This window comes from Pseudoliparis swirei, chromosome 16, assembly GCF_029220125.1.
Source record: "Pseudoliparis swirei isolate HS2019 ecotype Mariana Trench chromosome 16, NWPU_hadal_v1, whole genome shotgun sequence".
Taxonomy (NCBI): domain Eukaryota; kingdom Metazoa; phylum Chordata; class Actinopteri; order Perciformes; family Liparidae; genus Pseudoliparis; species Pseudoliparis swirei.
This window is the reverse complement of record NC_079403.1, coordinates 4,062,988-4,082,374: the sequence shown is the minus strand read 5'-3', so window position 1 is coordinate 4,082,374 and position 19,387 is coordinate 4,062,988. Positions and strand designations below refer to the sequence as shown.

Here is a 19,387-nt window from a genome sequence, read left to right as displayed (position 1 = left end):
CATGCATTCTGGATTCATTACAAATCAACTGAAATATTGCAAGCCTTTTATTCTTTTAATATTGCTGATTATGGCTTACAGCTTAAGAAAACTCAAATATCCTATCTCTAAATATTAGAATATCATGAAAAAGTATACTAGTAGGGTATTAAACAAATCACTTGAATCGTCTAATTAACTCGAAACACCTGCAAGGGTTTCCTGAGCCTTGAAAAACACTCAGCTTGGTTCAGTAAACTAAATCACAAGTATGGGGAAGACTGCTGATCTGACTGCTGTCCATAGGACCATCATTGACACCCTCCATCAGGAGGGTAAGACACAAAAAGAAGTTTCTCAAAGAGCAAGCTGTTCACAGAGTGCAGTTTCAAAGCACATCCACAAAAAGTCTGTTGGAAGGTGTTGGTCCACTGTGTTTCATCAAGTCCAGAGTAAATGCAGCTGTGTACCAAGAGATTTTAGAGCACTACATGCTTCCGTCTGCTGAAAAGCTCTATGGAGATGAGGATTTCATTTTCCAGCATGATCTGGCACCTGCCCACAGTGCCAAAACCACCAGTAACTGGTGTACTGACCATGGCATTACTGTCCTCGATTGGCCTGCCAATTCCCTGACCTGAACCCCATAGAGAATTTGTGGGGTATTATGAAGAAGAAGCTGAAAGACACCAGACCCAACAATGCAAATGAGCTAAAGGCCGCTATTGAAGCATCCTGGGCATCCATAAACCCTCAGCAATGCCACAGGCTGATTGCCTCCATGCCACGCCGCATTGATGCAGTAATCCGTGCAAAAGGATTCCCAACCAAGTACTGAGTGCATTAATGGACATTTTCAAATGTTTGATTTTGTTTTGCTGTTATAAATCTTTTTTTTTACTTGGTCTGAGGAAATATTCTAATTTTATGAGATAGGATTTTAGAGTTTTCTTAAGCTGTAAACCATAATCAGCAATATTAAAAGAATAAAAGGCTTGCAATATTTCAGTTGATTTGTAATGAATCCAGAATGCATTACATTTTTGTTTTTTTAATTGCATTACAGAAAATAAAGAACTTTATCACAATATTCTAATTTTCTGAGACAGTCCTGTATATATGTGTGTGTGTTTGTGTTTGTGTGTGTGTTATGAATAGGAAATAAGTGTTTCGAGCCCTCGAAAAGTTCCCTGGCAAAAGCTCAAAGTTGGATCGACATGAATAAATGGTTTATGTGACTCATCCCATAAAGATGTATGAAGTCATGTCAATCTCTCCATCCAGGTGACATGATAACAAAATCATGACAACAATTAGAAAATATATCCAGCCAAACTTTGGCCAAATACAAACCGGTCATTTAAAAAAACAATGACGTCAAGTTTCCCCCCAAAAAGGTCAACAAACTACAAATAAAATGGCTGTCGTGCGTTGTGACTACAGGCGAGCTCATTGGAGTTGTTTCCTCTCAGCATCGTCTCTCTATAGCTTTACTGTACACTGGCTTATCGTGGAGTTTAAGGGGTTAAACATATTCCAAATATTTCATACCAAAATAAACATGAAGTGTCGTTTTAGGTTTTTTTTCGCGATCATCAAGAGTCGAGAGTTATTTCATCGCCCCGCAATCCTAACAACGCCTTCGGCAAAGCACAACGACCAATTACTGCCGTTAGTTCAGAGGAGTGAGGAGAGTGTTCGGTTGTAATTGTTTATTTAGATTCTGTAGTCTTATGCTTTAAATTAATACATATAGAAAGATTTTATCATTGGAAATATTAGGGAGAATATTAATATGAATGTATTGTGAAGCATAAGGGGTTAATGTTCATAAGTATGACGCATGAGAGTGAATGTTAGTTATTATTTCAGAAATGTTTTTTTAATCCGGAAAGTGACCTACTAGACTTTTATTGTGAAGGAACTGTGTAGTTAGCTGACCGGAAGTGACGCCTCGTCGCAGCTGCGTGACCTTTAACCTCTCCATGTTGTTCTATTAGCTTAGCCTAGCCGAGCGACCCCGGTCTGAAGATGAAAAGAACTAATCTTTGAGGATAGTGATTGGCTGTTGGCGACTAATATAAGAGTCTGTCCAGGTGAGAGAGGGCAGAGGGGGAGGAGCCTGTGGGGTCTTAGGGTCGTAGCGGAGACGCGATCTCGAGCCTTGATTGGCTGTTAAACTTCTTGCCATTAAATATTGTTAAACTTAATGAATGACTTGATTTCCATCATCTGCGAAGTGCATCAGAACCCTGTATAAGAGTGAGGTCCACATCCAAGCAACTCAATAAATATATATATTCTGATGATTGTTGAGGATTTGCTCGCCTGTGAAATGAAAGAGAAAGAGAGAGAAAGAAAATCAAGAAAGCATTTACTCAAAATCGAGTAAATAAACAAATAAAATCTGGTTTGCGTACAGAAAAGAAAGAACACTTGCCTCCAGTTGCATCCTGAACCACTCACCCCATTGAATGTACACCTTTACCCACAATGCACCGCGTCTGTTCACAGACAACGCAGCGTTCGGCGGGGCTCTTTGAGGCGGCGTGTCGACAAGGAGTCACGTTTTTCTTTTTTTTCCCGAGCCACGTTATATAAAATAGACATAGAAACATGAAGGTGCCATCTGGAACCGAAAATGGTTCTTCAGACTGATGCCATAGAAGAACTGTTTTTGGTTCCTCAAAGAACTTTTTCCTCAAATAGTTCTCTCAAAAAACCTTCAAAAAATGGTTCATTAAGGCACCATTTCTAGTTCCACAAAGAAACTTTTGAACCAGGGTTCTTTAAAGAACCATTTCCTCAAATAGTTCTTCAAAGAACCTATAAAGGTGCCTCAAAGAACCTTAAAACAATGGTTCTTTAAGGCACCATTTCTGCTACCACAAAGAACCTCTTCAACAAATGGTTCTTTAAGGCACCATTTCTGGTTCCACCAAGAACCTTTTGAACCAGGGTTCTTCAAAGAACCATGTCCTCAAATAGTTCTTCAAAGAACCTATAAAGGTCTCTCAAAGAACCTTAAAAAACATGGTTCTTTATTAAGGCATCATAACTGGTTCCACAATGAACTTTTCAAACCAGGGTTCTTTAAAGAACGTTATCCTTAAAGAGTTCTTCAAATAACCTATAATGGTGCCTCAAACAAAACAATGGTTCTTCAGTAGGTGATGGTTCTCCGTAGAACCACAACGCCTTTTAAAGAACCATTTGAGAACCATTACTCTTCTGTGTGTCGGACTCTCTTATGGTTTGACTTCCACTCTCTCCCCTCTCTTTTTGGTTCCTGTCAATCAACTAGTCAGCGTGTCAGTCAGTCAATCCGTCTCATTCTACCTCTCACTCCTACGCTCTACCCCCCCCCCCCCCCTACACACACACACACATTAATTTTGCTCAGGCACCCTTGGGCCGGCTGTTGAGTCTGCCCATGAATTCAGCCGTGCTTTTGCTCTCTCCCTGGATCCAAAGGGAAACTTAATGAATAATGAACAGAGCGGTGAAAGCGACGGGCGGGCGGAGGAGGGGTGGTGTAGGATGAGGAGATGGACAGCACGAGAGAGAGAGAGAGAGAGAGAGAGAGGCCCTTTAGGAGCGGCACACCGTGCAGAGATGCAGGGAGGGTAACCTGTTAGTGTTCACTCATCAATTAGGCTGCAGAGGAGACATGACGAGAATGGAAGGTGATGCGTCATGGACAAGGAGAGGAGGAGGAGGAGGAGGAGGGGGGATGAAGGTATATAAACCTGCTGAGGAGACATATTAGGTATCAGAGACGAGGAGGCGAGTGGTGAGATGAGAGGGAAGGGGTCTCCAAGACGTCACAGGCTCCTCAGCCTCCGGGCCTCATCCATCATCCGGGGCCCGGTTCCCCCCGTCTCCGGTCCACATCCAGAGCCGGCGTACATGGCATTCAAACTAGCTCCGAAAGTGGACGTGTGCTCAGTATAAAAATAAAAAAAACATGTATAATGACTATACTTTGAAACGGTTGAAAGGTATTTTTTCTTCTAACAGCAGGAAAAGAGAAATAGAAGATGGTTCTTCCTGATATTTAAATTTGACATTAACGACAAAGTGTTCCGCGGTAGACGGGCGTGTTCTGTTCAGGGTTCGCGTCTCGTCTCTCTCTAACACGGAGAACAAGTCGCCGTTGAACTTGTTCAGCAACATCCAAAACACATGTTCTCTAATCGGCGTCACGCTTCGCCGGAAAAACGCCCGAAGGGGGTTTTCACGCGGGACGTTACGACGTCTACGCGACTCAATGTTTAGTTACGGTTACGCACAAGTCCCCCGGGTGAAAAAGTCTCCGGCAAATACACTGTGGCGCCATCTTTTTATTTATTTATTGCGCGAGCAAGGTTGAGGTGTGTGTTCCTGTGGCTGAGTCGGATTAATGATGCGAGGTGTATCCTCGCCCCGTCTCGGAAAGTCTCAATCGGTATTCATGCCGGCAGCCGCGCAAGACTTTTGATTGGTTCTCATTTCTATTTTGTACATTTCTCGCCCCGTGGTGTTACCTTCACACAAGTGAGGCGTATAGACTGTTTATTTGAAAGGAGAGAGAGATGTATCCAAGTGGCCCGAATCTCTCATTCTGGGTATGGACCCCGGCCCCCGTCCCGTTTTATATACCAATGCAGAATCTGATATTCATGCTGGCAGCCGTGCGAGACTTTTGATTGGTTCTCATTTCTATTTGGTACATTTCTCGCCCCGTAGTGTTACTTTCACACACGTGAGGCATATATAATGTTTATTTTAAAGGAGAGAGAGATATCTAAGTGGCCGAATCTCACATTTTGGCAATGGACCGCGGCCCCCGCCCCGTTTTATATACCAATGCAGAATCTGGATGCCATTCACGAAAAACAATGCAGCGATATGTGTGTGCCAGAGAGGGTAAACATCCGTATTGTTAAGTCCGGAAAAAAAGATCTGCCAGGTCCCAGTGCTGGTAAATAGTTCCAGATTCAGAAAGTTATAGCATAAAATATTTAATAAAAGAATAAGTATCACAAAGCATATATACATCTGTCCCAGCCGGGCAGGCTCACGCTTCAATGAGTCCACAGGCCGAAGAGATGCTTTCAGGGGACTGACTATCATATTCACGCAAGAGGACATGTGTGACGTGCCTCACAACTCCTACGGTAGTGAAGGCATCATTTCACTGGGCTGAGAGCCAATCATTGGCTAGTATGTTGGTCACATGCATTGACCCTTCAATTTCACAGCATGACATGGGCTAAAATAGTTCTGTAAGGCACCGTTTCTGGTTCCACAAAGAACCTTTTTAAACCAGAGTTCTTTAAAGAACCATTTTCTTAAATAGTTCTTCAAAGAACCTATAAAGGTATCTCAAAGAACCTTCAAAAATGGTTCAGTAAGGCACCGTTTCTGGTTCCACAAGGGACCTTTTAAACCAGGGTTCTTTAAATAACAATTTCCCTCAATGGTTCTTCAAAGAATCTATAGAGGTGCCTTAAAGAACCTTAAAAAAATGGTTCTTCAAGGCACCATTTCTAGGTCAACAAAGAACCTTTTGAACCAGGGCTCAGAGCCAATCATTGGTTAGTATGTTGGTCACATGCATAGACTCTTCAATTTCACACCATGTTATTGGCTTACCCCTACAGGAGGCGGGCTAATCTTATCTACAACACAACAATGCTACTCCCACTAATATACTTTTATACATTCCTTCACAATAAGAGTTTTCAAAATAAAATGTCTGCTTCCGGTTAAACCAGCTTTTATGACGATCTCTAGTGGAAACTCCCATTCTGACTCCGCCTCCCAAAGTCAATACATTTCATTCATACTCACGTCATGCCATATTTATAATAAGCATAAAACATCTTACAGTCAGTCGTACAGTTGCAAGAATAATATAATAATCATATTTTCAGCGACTTTCTACTCTGTTTTCATAATACATTCTTTGGAATTTCCTTCATAATACCCTTTATTGATTACACTAGCTTTCTTATATATTAATTTCAAACCATAGACTTCCTTATTTTCATGTGCAAGTATATATAAAAACCACTACAACTCTACAGCATATAGACAACGTAACCTTCCACCGATATTGCCGCAAAAACATCCCCATCTTGCATGTGTCTATATACACATTTATTTCCACAGTTTTAGCATCAGGAATAACGCCGCCATCGGAGTAAAAGCTGCAGAGAACCTCCGTGACATCGGAGGAAAGAGCGTCGATGTCACCGAGGCTGTTAATGAGGGCCGGGAGCGCCTCCGTGGACACGCAGTGCACTCAGGCCGATGCTCTGCAAACACAAATGCCTCTCTGCCCTCGCAACGAGCCACACAAGGGGTCACTCGCGGGTTATCGATCCAGAAGAGCCATTTCTCTGCAGGATGTCTATTTCCTTGACGTGTTTTTAACGACAGGTCGGTGGATCATTTTGCCGGGGCGGCTAATTGCAGAGGAGCTTTTAACGATACGCCGAGATTACAGTGTTGCTCCCGCGGACGTGAGCTCGGACATTTCTTTGCTCTGTGCAGAATCGCCACGCACAGGAAAAATGGAGCCATCTGGACCCGAAAATGGTTCCTCAGAGTGATGCCATAGAAGGACCATTTTTCGTTCATCAAAGAACCTTTTCCTCAAATTGTTCTTCAAAGAACCTATCAAGATCTCTTAAAAAACCTTAAAAGAGTGTTCTTTAAGGCACCATTTCTGGTTCCACAAAGAACCTTTTGAACCAGGGTTCTTTAAAGAACCATTTCCTTAAAGAGTTCTTCAAAGAACCTACAAAGGAGTCTCAAAGAACCTTAAACAAATGGTTCTTTAAGGCACCATTTCTGGTTCCATGAAGAACCTTTCAAACCAGGGTTCTTTAAAGAACGATTTTCTTCAAAGAACCTATATAGGTGTCTCAAAGAACCTTAAAAATGATTTTTAAGGCACCATTTCTGGTTCCACAAAGAACCTTTAAAACCTGGGTTCTTTAAAGAAACATTTCCTTAAAAAGTTCTTCAAATAACCTAGAAAGGTGTCTCAAATAACCTTAAAATAAAAAGTTCTTTAAAGCCCCATTTATGGTTCCTCAAAGAACCTTTCAAACATGGTTCTTTAAAGAACCATTTCCTTAAATAGTTCTTCAAAGAACCTATTTAGGTGTCTCAAAGAACCTCCACAAAATGGTTCTGCAAGGCGCCGTTTCTGGTTCCACAAAGGACCTTTCAAACCAGAGTTCTTTAAAGAACCATTTCCTGAAATAGTTCTTCAAAGAACCTTCAAAAAATGTTTTTTAAAGTACAATTTCTGGTTCCTCAAAGAACCTTTCAAATCAGGGTTCTTTAAAGAACCTATAATGGTGCCTCAAATGAAAAAATGGTTATTGAGTCGGTGATTGGTTCTTCGTAGAACCACAAAGCCTTTTAAAGAACCATTTACGAACCATTATTTTTCTGTGTGATCCTGTTTCTGCGGACGCTCCACATATAATAGATATTTGGTCAATTAATCACGGGCTAAGCAGAATTGAGGGATTACGCACTTGAGTGAATCTCATTTCAAGCTGCTGGTTCGGGCGGGTCTCCTCGGACACAGACAAATGGTGGAGGCGGCGGACGCCGCTGGAGCTGGGAGACACACAGTAGAGCGACTGGGAATCTGTTTTTCCTCCCACTAACACTTCTCATTTATACACGGCTGACGAGCATCAAGGTTACGGCCGCGCACCGCCATTAAAAAAACATACGCTAGTCCCTCGGTGGAGAACTCCGCGGTACGGTTTACCCGTGAGCACTTTAACCTGCCCACACAAAGTGATGCTCAGAAATACAACAAATGTTTGTTTTTATGCTGAGCAGTTAGCTCTGTTTGCTGTTAGCTCCGTTTGCAGTTAGCTCTGTTAGCCCTGTCAGCAGTTAGCTCTGTTAGCAGTTTCTTCTGTTTGTTGTTAGCTCTGTTTGCAGTTAGCTCTGTTAGCCCCTTTAGCAGTTACCTCCGTTAGCAGTTAGCTCAGTTTGCAGTTAGCTTTGTTAGCCCCATTAGCAGTTAGCTCTGTTAGCAGTTAGTTATCTTTGTTGTTAACTCCGTTTGCAGTTAGCTCTGTTTTATGTACAGAAATGTATAAATAATATGTCAATATGTTTGTTCGGGAGTTGGGAAAGACAGATGTGGAGGGAGGTCGTTGTCTTTAATACCGGACCCAGACCAGGTTTATTTGTGAAACTGTTTGTTACAAATAAATCTACGTGAACTGAACTCTGATCCAAACTCTCTGTGTCCTGTGGGTGTTTGATTACTGAGGTCCAGTGGGTGAGTCTCCTGTGGCGTCTCACCAGCAGTCAGATAGGAGAGAGAAATAAGTTTATAAGCATCAGGTTAAGAGATTAGTCAGAATCAACCAAAAAGGAAGAAATCCAGCCACAACACCCCTTTAGCAGTTAGCTCCGTTAGCAGTTAGCTCCGTTAGCAGTTAGCTCTGTTTGCAGTCACGTTTGTTGTTGTTGCTGCTAACCCATAGTGTTGTATCTCAGTTAAAGAGCACAACAATGTCCCGCTGAAGAACACGCGGCCATCCTAAGAGGAGGTGGAGTCTCCTTCACGAGTTTGCAGTAGTTGCAGTTAGATGTGAACACTGTTAACATTCTATGAAACTTACTGTGAAGCAGATACTGGTGAATTCCTAGTTTTGCATAATAAACTGACACTTGGTATTTTCAGCTGTTGTCACCGAATATGTGAGCGAAAAAACCGCCAATGAATATATTTGATTGTCTTTCTCATTCCCAAACCCCATATGTTAGACTCTGATCAATTATGAATTCGCAAGATCTGATTTACAGTGCCAACACTGGCAGGGCCTGGTGGGAAGGAGGGGGGAGGATGTCAAGAGTCAATCTGTTTTGCACAGGGGGGGGGGGGGGTGAAGTTTACACACAACTTTTTTACATCAAGCTCAAATACGCGGTAAAAAAAGGAGGGGAAACTATCGGAGTCGCTGAAAGTATAATTGCAAATCACATCGGACGCGGCGTAATAGCTGCATAATTGTAAATGTGACATCTTGAAACAACTGACCAAAGGAAAGCAAACCTGTGACGGCAGCCATTGATTTTCAAAAGTCCCTTTCTTCACACGTGGCGTTATCGGCGGGCGCCGCGCGGCTCTGAGTCATGACAACGCTCGGGAGGCGGTGCGAGTGTGGAGACGCCGTCAGGAGTTACGCCTCCTAATGGGCCGAGTGGAGCTGCTGCTAATGAAACAGGAGGTACAAAAAACTCTTTCGGACTAGAGAAGTGCACTCGGAAGGTGTGTGCACGACACACACACACACGCACACACACGCACACACGCACACTCATTCATTCAATCACGATGTTTGATTGAGTGAATACACTCACATGTATTTCACTCATATGTCTCAACCATCAGTCCTGCGCTGTGTGTTTAGCTCTGTGAGCAGTTAGCCACGTGAGCAGTTAGCTTGGTTTGCAAGTTAGCTCCATTTGCAGTTAGCTTTGTTAGCCCCTTTAGCAGTTAGCTCTGTTAGCAGTTAGCTCTGAAAGTTGTTAGCACAGTTTGCAGTTAGCCACTTCAGCAGTTAGCTCTGGTTGCAGTTAGCTTCATTTGCAAGTTAGCTCTGTTTGCAGTTGGCTTTGTTTGCAGTTAGCTCTGTTATCCCCCTTAGCAGTTAGCTCTGTTAGTTGTTAGCTTCGTTAGCAGTTAGCCCTGTTTGCAGTTAGCTCTGTAAGTGTTTAGCCCTGTTAGCAGTTAGCTCCGTTAGCCAGACGCACTGTGGGGCTCCCACCAGTAGCACGGCCTCCTTATTACCTCTGCGTGGTAAATCAACAAAAGCCCTTTGAGGACTAAAGAGAAACATCGCCAGTGAACATAATCCTTGGAGCAATTATGTTTCCCTGAAGAAGAAACAAATCCAAGCATGAAGTGCCACATGAACATTATTCTCTGGGAGCACCTTCACGTTGCTTGTTGTGTCGAAGCAACACTCCAATAACCAAAGTAATCCAATTTAATAGGGTATAAAACCGAGAAATAAACAAATCACATTTTTCTTTCGAGACATTTTAAAAGCTGGACATATTTTTGAATGAGTCATCGATAATGAAAACTCGTCCTGGAGCAGCACGCCCAGAGATATCCCATAAAGAGTGAGTGATTCACGACGAGTATTTGTGTTTGTCAAACAGACATTGCGCCAATACTAAAGTGTTGATTCTATGGACCATTTCAAACGTCCTTCAGAACCTTCAGAACAAATGGGCTCCGGCACACACACGCTCCCCATCACAGAGCCAACAGAGGCGTCTCCCTGTGGGACGCCGTCCTCCCCTTACTTCGGAAATACTATGACAACCTCGAGGACTTTCTTTGAGCTGTGAAAGAACGGCAGATGTTACCGGAATGCTGTTTTCTCTCCTCCTTCCCCCCCAGCCCCCCCCCCCCCCCTTGTGCGCCTCTCTCCAGCATCGTATGAAGCTCCAATCACCGAAGGAGTAAAATATCGACACGTGAAGACAATCTACAATTACCGTGGTGGCTGCAGGAAGAGGAAGGGGGAAGGAGACGCTCACATTTACACGAGAACTGAAATCATATCCACGAGTGCAGCACTGAAGACAATTTTCGAGGTACTTTATTCTCCCTCATGGACCAACAGTCAAGGCTGGGACGAGGGATTGAGCTATGAGCTACGGTACACTGGCAGGGTTCATACACATGTTGACCTAGGATGCCCATGACCTTTCCATGACCTTTCCATGACTTTAAACTAAATTTCCACGACCAAGCATTTTGTGAAATCTCCGTGTACACACAAGTATATACCTTTAAATGACACAAATGAATGAGAGACAATAGTTTGATTAAAAGAATACATATTGATATAAATGTTTAATCTTTTAATCAAACTGCCTAAATGAACACGTGGATAAAACAACTTTTCCAGAACTTTTTTCAACATTTTTGGGATTTCATTTATTTTCCAAGGAATTGTCCATGCCTGGAAATAACCATTTTTTAAAAATTCCATGACTTTTCCCGATTTTCTCATGACCCTGACTGGCGCTGCGATGTTTCCTTACGTGTAAATAAAAACGTGGTGTTTGCTCAGGCCCTTCTTGCATAACACTTCGGGGACGCTCAATATGGTTGCGCAAGAACAGACCTCTTTTAAAACAGCATACAACACTGAAATGCTTCCTACTAATACCAACGTAATAATAACACAATAACTTAATACAGAGCATGAAACCCATGGCCCGTACTCCGATTGAAAGGTCACATTATTATTTCCGTAACACGGTATCCCAAAACCCTTACCATTGATTTCTCTTTCCACCCACCCGCTCCAGTAATAGTTTCTTTCTTATAAGACTGAAATGTATCCGCGCATCAATTATTCAACACTTCGCATGGTGAGGTATACACACCATTAGATCGGCACCGCTGTGTGAAGCACATTGGTGCGACATCGCAGGTGGGAACGACGAGCTCCCCCGCGGTCGTGGTTACGGGAGGGCGGGTAACGGTAGATCTGCAGTGGGGTGATACGGTAGGGCGACCAGAGGTCCGGTTTTCCCCGGACATGTCCTGTTTTTGAGACCTAAAAAATGCGTCGGGCAGGGATTCCAAAAACGTCCGGGATTTTGCTTCGTCGGATATTTGTGTTTCTCTGGGTTTTCACAAACTAGTATTTACCCCTTACAAGTTTTGGAAATGGTATCTCCCTTACGTTCCACCTTCTTGCGCGAGCTCTGACGGTATAGAGAGCAGTCATTGGTCCACCGATCTCAGGGTTGCCAGATACACGATAATTATCCTCCAAATACAACCATGTTGAGCCTTTGGTACGATACTTCACTAAAGAATAAAAAATCCTCATAGTTATAATAATTATAATGCCGATATTATTTCAGTCTAGAAATATTAGGCCCCCCCCCCCCCTCCCCCGAGACGAAGTGTCCTCTTTTTCACAAACTCAAATCTGGTCACCCTAGATACGGTGATGAGGATGCGTCACCCTCCACCACCGTGTGAGCTGCCGCCTCTGGTGGCGCCCAGAGGATCCCCGTCCTCCCGGGCATAGAGATCTCATTTATCGACCCACGGTAACCAATCAGGTTTGACTCGACGAGTTTCGGATCCCACTGAGACGCTCGGCGTGTGAAAATGTGACATCGTTGTAAAAAGAAAATCTTGAAAGTTGAAGATTGCATATATTTAATGTTTTACGGTAACACAAGCACGTTCATTTAAAGGCATTTAATTCACTGGATCAGCCTCGAATAGACACTTATAAATGTTTAATCAGTCTAATTTACAGAAAACATCTATTAAAAAGAATTGATCTTTTTCACATTTTTAAATGTGATTCTCGTGACCTTGTTTACTGCCCGTTTTCTGTTCCATTAATGACTGTCTCATCTTGTTATTGTGTTTCCCGTTATTCAATAAAGTGTTACGTAATGTGATAAAGCAGCATGGATGCTTGGCCAACCTGATTTGCATAATAAAAGATTAAATAGTGAAAGAAATATGTTAATATTACAATGCCAAATGGCTCATGAATCAGTCTCCCACTGAGGGCGTTCACAAGGCCACAGGTGTGTCTCATTCATCTCCTGCCCGGCCCTGCCTTCTTTCGCTCTCAGGGTGGAAAGAGCTATTCTGTGCATTTCCTGTTTCCCTCTCTGCTACGAGGGAACCGTACATGCTCATGACTCTTTCTCAGGTTTTATTTGACTCATTCCTGCAGCTTCCTGTTGGGTGTTATTAAGAGCAGGAGCTGCCGACAGCGAAAAACACCTGCTCTAGGCTATAGGCTGCTCGGGGGCATTTAGGGTACACTGAGCACCTCTCTCCTCTCTCTCCTTATGGATGTGTAAGGATACACTGAGCACCTATCTCCTCTCCTCTCTCTACTTATGTTCGTTTTAGGATACACTGAGCACCTCTCTCCTCTCTCTCCTTATGGATGTTTTAGGATACACTGAGCACCTCTCTCCTCTCTCTCCTTATGGATGTTTTAGGATACACTGAGCACCTCTCTCCTCTCCTCTCTTTCCTTATGGATGTTTTAGGATACACTGAGCACCTCTCTCCTCTCCTCTCTTTCCCTATGGATGTTTTAGGATATACTGAGCACCTCTCTCCTCTCCTCTCTTTCCTTATGGATGTTTTAGGATACACTGAGCACCTCTCTCCTCTCCTCTCTTTCCTTATGGATGTTTTAGGATACACTGAGCACCTCTCCCCTCTCCTCTCTTTCCTTATGGATGTTTTAGGATACACTGAGCACCTCTCTCCTCTCCTCTCTTTCCTTATGGATGTTTTAGGATACACTGAGCACCTCTCTCCTCTCCTCTCTTTCCTTATGGATGTTTTAGGATACATTGAGCTCCTATCTCCTCTCCTCTCTCTCCTTATGGATGTTTTAGGATACACTGAGCACCTATCTCCTCTCTCTCCTTATGGATGTTTTAGGATACACTGAGCACCTATCTCCTCTCCTCTCTCTCCTTATGGATGTTTTAGGATATACTGAGCACCTATCTCCTTTCTCTCTTTCCTTATGGATGTCTTAGGATACACTGAGCACCTATCTCCTTTCTCTCTCTACTTAAGGAAGTTTTTTTCCTTCTATTTCTTGGTAGTTTTTCCTGATGTGAGGTCAAAGTTCAGGGATGTCGGATGTGTACAGATTGTAAAGCCTGCTTAGGCAAATTCATAATGTGTGATATTGCGCTATATAATATATACTGAATTAAATTGAAATGAAGCATGACAAACTTATCTTCATGAGAGCAAAATGAAACCTACTCTTTGTTGCTAACTGATGAGCGCGGTTGTGAATTTGAATTAGTCCGGTTCTTATTCCTATGGGCTTCATTACATCCAAATATGTACCCAACTACAGTATATACACCACAGAATATGAGAGCCTATGAATATGAGAATACCAGCACCCCACTGTGCTAACAGTGCTGCCATATGCTGGACATTTGTCAATTTACAGTAGACTGTCTTCTAAAATTTCAATTAACCAGCTCAGGAAGTATCAGCGGTGAGCTTCATGAATATAATATGGACAATTAACAAGTCTCCTGATATATTATTAGCCCTCCTGTTACCTTCAAATTTACGAACATATTTACCCGTGGGGTCAATTTGACCCCAGCAATTAAAGCCTCCACAAAATTATTAGAATTTATATTGTTTCCCATGTTTGAGTGTCACTTTATGTTTGTTTGTTGACTACCTAAATAGCCCTTTAAATAAATAAAAAAGTTTATATTTCTTATATGTTTTACACAGTGAAAAACAGCCTGGGGTCAAATTTACAAATGTATAAGTTGTGTACAGGACATTGAAAACATATCATCATGTGAATTTTAGGTTTTTCCAATTGTCCCCAATAAATTAGGAAGAGTCATGAAATATGGGGTCAAATTGACCCCAAAGGTAACAGGAGGGTTAAGAAGAACGATTGAATGGAAGGACCCATCCCTTATGAAAGTGTACAAAGATTAAAACATCGACAAGTGTTAAAAATTCAAGTTAAAAACTTTTAAATAATGAATGGCAGTTTTCTACTCCAAATAAATCTTCTTTAAAAACGTTTATTATATAACTCGCTGTGCAATACAACGGACTACTTTGTGAAGGGGATGGATCTCGTGTCGCAGCATGAAAAGGGGCTTACGCCTCAATCTTCTCAAATATTGGGGGCATTGCGTTTTCTCTTCTTTTTTAGGTCAATCCACGCTTTCAAAAAAAAAACACATGGAACCTAATGTGAGCTGGTGGAGGATTGTTGACACAACGGCGCTGCAGTTATTTAAGAGATTGATGGAACCGAGTAAACGTGATCCCTAGACGACAGACGGGGTCTTTCCCTGAGATGTCTCGACCCCGGCGAACACAACACGACTCCATCCGTCCTTCCAGGTGGTTCCGCACAATCAAACGAGCCGCAGCAGACGCACGGAAACATGGAGGTGGCATCTGGAACCGAAGAAATGGTTCTTCGGAGTGACGCCATAGCGGAACCGTTGTTGGTTCCACAAAGAACCTTTCAAACCAGGGTTCTTCAAAGAACCATTCCCTTAAAGAGTTATTCAAATAACCTATGAAGGTGTCTCAAAGAACCTTCAAAACATGGTTCTTTAAGGCACCATTGCTGGTTCCACAAAGAACCTTTCAAATCAGGGTTCTTTAAATAACCATTTCATAGGTTCCTAGGACAACTTTATAGGTTCTTTGAAGAACTATTTAAAGAAATAGTTCTTTCAAGAACCCTGATTTGAAAGGTTCTTTAGGGAACCAGAATGATGCCTTAAAGAACCTTTTTTGAAGGTTATTTGAGACACCTCTATAGGTTATTTGAAGAACTATTTAGGGATATGGTTCTTTAAAGAAACCTGGTTGAAAAGGTTCTTTGTGGAACCAGAAATGGTGCCTTAAAGAACCTTTTTTGAAGGTTCTTTGAGACACCTTAACTGTTCTTTGAAGAACTCTTTAAAGAAATGGTTCTTTAAAGAAACCTGGTTTAAAAGGTTCTTCGTGGAACCAGAAATGGTGCCTTATAGAACCTTTTTTGAAGGTTCTTTGAGACACCTTAAAGGTTCTTTGAATAACTCTTTAAGGAAATGGTTCTTTAAAGAACCCTGGTTTGAAAATTCTTTGTGGAACCAGAAATGGTTCTTCTTTGGCATCACTGAAGAACCATTTTCGGTTCCGGATGGCACCTCCACTTTTCTGTGTGGTCCTGTTTTCACTTTTCGATTGTAAAAAAACAAGGAGTCCGTGTGAGTCACGTCATTTGAAGAGGTTTCCGAGGAACCTTTGTGAGGCTCAAAGTCGACGCTTCGGCCATCGCCATCTTGGCGTTGACGACGCAGCGTAATATAACAAAAAAATGTAAATGCTCAGCTGGTCGGCGGAGCAGCGTGACGCCCACCTGCAACTTAAAGCCCTCAATTACACTTCAATTAAAACCTCAAGCCTGAATGCAATGTAAACAGGTGTGATGTATGCCCCCCCCCCCCCCAGTACAGGCATCAGGAGCAGAGATATGAGCTGTGGAAACTACCAGACTGTATGCTGCTGATAAGTGTGTGTGTGTGTGTGTTGAAGCTTGGAGTGGCCAAGCACAGACTCACAATGTGAAGAAGAGAACCGGGCCCACGTCGTCTCGATGGGTAATGAGTCGTGTTTTTTTGGGCCCCGACTCTTTGTTTCCCGTGAGTCAGACGTCTGCTGTGAGAGTTTCTTGCCGGTCGGGGTCGCCAGTGTTCGGGATCCGAACCCACCGAACAAACGGGTCACATCTCTTTTCACGGAAAAAAAATCTTGTTCCCAGTACGGCGTGCACCCCGAACGAGGCCAGACAGATTAATGTGAACAGTTCACATCACCGCTCGCCGCTTCCGTCGGCGGAAATAATCTCATTAGTCGAGTTTGTTATTCAACAAATTTGAAAGCAGGAACTCTCGTAAACATATTAATTAGAATATAAATGGGTACGCCGCTTTCTTTTTTTCTGGTCGATCTTGATTTGCCGTTGCCATGGAGACCAAACGGAGAACTTAATGGGAATAATTCGTACGGCTTCGGTCGAACATTGCACACAGAAGAGTAATGGTTCTTAATTAAATGGTTCTTTAAAAGGCTTTGTGTTTCTACGCAGAACCAATCACCAACTGAAGAACCTTTTTTTCATTTGAGGCACCGTTAAAGGTTCTTTGAAGAACTCATTGAGGAAATGGTTCTTTAAAGAACCCTGGTTTGAAAGGTTCTTTGTGGAACCAGAACTGGAGCCTTCAAGAACCATTTTTTAAGGTTCTTTGAGACACAATTATAAGTTCTTTTAAGAACTATTTTAGGAATTGGTTCTTTAAAGAACCCTGGTTTGAAAGGTTCTTTGTGGAACCAGAACTGGTGCCTTCAAGAACCATTTTTAAGGTTCTTTGAGACACAAATATAAGTTCTTTAAAGAACTATTTAAGGAATTGGTTCTTTAAAGAACCGTAATTTGAAAGGTTCTTTGTGGACCCAGAAATGGTGCCTTCAAGAACCATTTTTTAAGGTTCTTTGAGACACAGTTATACGTTCTTTGATGAACTATTTCTGGAATTGGTTCTTTAAAGAACCCTGGTTTGAAAGGTTCTTTGTGGAACCAAAAATGGTTCTATGGCATCACTCTGTAGAACCTTTTTCAGGTTCCAGATGGCAGCTTCATGTTCCTTTGTACATACTCTGCAGCGCCGCACACACACAAACAGCGTTCTGTAGAACCACATCTCCAGTGAGTCTGAGTGATCCGCTGCCAGATTCAGAATCACATCCTGTCACCACTTCCCCCGACCGTAGGGGAGAGACGCAGGTGTCTCTTCATTTCCCTCCACTTCCTGCGATTCCCCCCCCCCCTCCCCCCCTCCAGAGGCACCTTTTCCGCTCGTCTTCGTCTGCAGCCAATCCCCCTGACAGACATTTGCTGAAGGTTCTTCAGGGCGGCGTCGCGGTACCAAAACACGCTCGTCACTTCACGTCTCATCGAACGCCGCCGACTCGGCGTTAACGAGAGGCGCTCTCGAAAAGCCGCCGCCCCAACATTCAACTTCGCCTCCAGGCCGTGGCGATGCCTTCCGAACTAACTGTGTCTGAGAGGGTGTCAGAGATATTAGAGAATCGCCTTCGGGCCGACCGGCGCTCGTTGCGGTTTTTTTTAAAGGCTGACTCGGGCTTCCAGCTGTATTAGGACATTATCCTAATGGGGTCCCTTGAATGTTAAAATCACTGTAATTTTAAGAAGAAATTGCTAATTCGACCATCGTTAAATATTACATTCATTTTTTTGTATTATAATTATGGTGCACAACAGCCACTAAAAGATTCAAATGTTTCGAGCAAAACTATTCTGTAATAAATGTGAATAAACGACGACTCTTTTCAAGGCCTGCCCCTTTATAAATGAAGTTATGTTTTATTGGAACGATTAGCATGATACATGTTGTATCTCTGTCTTTCTCGCCTGACTTCGGATGTGTTCTGTATCCTTGAACCATGTTTCACGAGCTATGAAATGCTCTGTGATGTTAGCGTACAACAAGTACCTCACCGAGCTCACCTGTCCAACAAGCTGATCCAACACCGTGTACCGGGGAGTAACACCTTTTGACCCCGTGCCTTCACCCCATGTCCGTGAATCCATCTTTAAATGTTACCGGAACTTTTACTCACGAAGGTCCCTGAAGATCTTTTCTTCCTCCCGACTGAACGTCTGAAAGACGGAGGACGACATTAAAAAATAAAGATAAATAACTCAGAATGTGGAGTTTTTTTTAATCGACGCCCACATTAGTTGGCTCTGTTTTTTGGGTATTATTATGATGTTGATTAGATGAGAGTAGAGTTGAGAAGTAAAGGAGAGGTAGAAAGAGGAGGAAGATATGCAACATGAGGTCATCCTGAAGCCTTTCAGTTCCAGGAGACTCCATTTGGGATCAACACCTCTAGTGGCCATGCAGGCACATTGCAGTTAAAATCACAAGAAGCTACATGTTATAGATCAAGACATGACATCTTTATTTAATATTGTAAGTGGCAGCTTCATTGTACACTTGCAGTCCTAATTACAGAAAGTGACGATTTTCTTTAAAAAATTGTTATTTAATAAGATATTTAATAAGAATGTATTACAAGTTGTACCAAACAAATCCCAATTACTTTGCAAAAATTCAAATCAAAACTTCTCTATGGAAATAATACACTTCCCCACATTTCTATAAATGTTTAATTTATTGACGCTAAATCCCGCCCCTCGAACGCAGACTGGCCAATCACAGCGCAGCATCGGTCATTTGTCCGTTTTTGAGGATTAAACGTCGGGATGATGTTTTTTTACGAGACTGATTTAATTAAGAGGAAATAAAGAAATAAAACACAGTTAAGAAAATATTTGGTAGAAAATATATATATTTTTTAATCCTTTAAAAAAAAAAAAATTATTGATTATTTTTCAGTTTCACTGAACAAAAAATAACATGACCAAACATTGTAAATGACAAAAAGAAAAAACTTAAATAAATATAATCCCAAAAAAAAAAAAATCTTATAACATATGTAATTATTGATTTAATTTTTTAATTTCAGTTTCACTGAACAAACGTTTTTTGAGGATTGAACATCGGGGTGATGTTCTTTTTGCGAGACTGATTTAATTATGAGCAAATAAAAAAGTTAAACAGTTATGGTTCTTGTACTACAACCCTCCAAGCGTCTGTTTGTGATAGAAGTGCAGCTTCAATCCGACCAATAACTGATCTCGGGAGTCAATTATTCATGGTTATCCAATAATATCGGCTGCAACACGAGGCTGTTGGCTCGGGGGGAAAA

General features: G+C 42.2%; 1 protein-coding gene across 1 annotated transcript in view; it reads right to left on the bottom strand.

Moving 5' to 3' along the window:
• LOC130206293 (cadherin-18) overlaps positions 1–18,171 on the bottom strand; it is a 129,936-nt gene extending 111,765 nt beyond the window's left edge. The window contains exon 1 of the mRNA XM_056434198.1: positions 18,120–18,171. The gene's annotated coding sequence lies outside the window, so the exon portion shown is untranslated. The remainder of the gene's footprint in view (positions 1–18,119) is intronic.
• Between the last annotated feature and the right edge of the window lie 1,216 nt (positions 18,172–19,387).